A 1,312-nucleotide genomic window follows, 5' to 3' on the forward strand; every position below is an offset into this window, starting at 1 on the left:
CAGGAGGATTTCCTGACAAATTGAGAAAGGTCTGAAAGAAAGAGAGGAGGCAAAATTGATTTCATATTCTTTGGATTGAGAAATATAAAGGATGAGGTTACTATCCAATGAGGTACTAAAGACTGCAAAATAGCTATGGGAAGAATACAGAAACATAGACTTTCATGTCATAACAATCACTGGGAGTTTATTAGGCAATCATAAGAAGTCAAGAAGAAACCACCATGGGTGCGGTGGATCATACCTGTAATCTCAGAGCATCGTCTCAATAAAGTACTTGAAGGACAATCCCTATCTTACGCTCTCATTCTAAGGAATCAGGTATAAGATATTAGGACATATGAAATGTGATACTGTAGCATTTCCTGTAAAGTTCTTTCCTCGTTCTGAGAAATGAGTGACAACCTGCCTGACCCAAAAGATTCTGTTACCCAGTTAAGACTGTTTTTCTTCCAACTGGGTCAGAAGTTTAAAGGTATAGAATTTGCAATAAAATGGCTACTGAGGTCACCGTAAAAGCTGTAATTACAGATCTGTTACCCTATGGAGGTCTTATCCTTCTCCCGAGCTTTCTAGTTACATATACCTGTACTTTCCCCCTAAAATAGTCATTGCCAAAAGCTGACAAGACCAACTAAATTTTTTGTTAACAAGAATCCCAGTGGAGCCTGTGATCTCAGCACTTTGGGAGACCGAGATGGGTGGATCATGAGGTCAGGAGATCAAGACCATCCCGGCTAACACGGTGAAACACTGTCTCTACTAAAAAAATACAAAAAATTAGCCTGGCATAGTGGCGGGCTCCTGTAGTCCCAGCTATTCGGGAGGCTGAGGCAGGAGAATGGCAGGAACCCCAGAGGGGGAGCTTGTAGTGAGCCGAGACCATGCCACTGCACTCCAGCCTGGGCGACAGAGCAAGACTCTGTCTCAAAAAAAAAACAAAAAAAAGGAATCCCAGTGGATCTGACACTTAAATCAGTGTTATTGTCTAGGACAAGAATAATTAAAGCATACTTGTTGTAAAATAATAAGAAGCAACAAAAGCATTGTAACCACCAAGCTACAACAAATACGCTAATTTTAAGGCAAAGAAAGCGCACCACAGTGTAAATTGATCCACTTGAAATGCACCTATGTAGCTAACAAGAAATGGAATATGAAGAGGCCATCTGTCATTTTGTGTGGATGCTATAGTACCAATCTCTTTACAATTGAGTCAAAGGACATTAGACATCTGAACTCAACTTCAATTGAAGCAGAAAATAAAATTGTACTTTTGCAGATATACTGTATTTAATGTATTTTAAATAGA

This window comes from Mandrillus leucophaeus, unplaced genomic scaffold (genome assembly GCF_000951045.1).
Source record: "Mandrillus leucophaeus isolate KB7577 unplaced genomic scaffold, Mleu.le_1.0 Scaffold473, whole genome shotgun sequence".
In the NCBI taxonomy this organism is placed as follows: Eukaryota; Metazoa; Chordata; class Mammalia; order Primates; family Cercopithecidae; genus Mandrillus; species Mandrillus leucophaeus.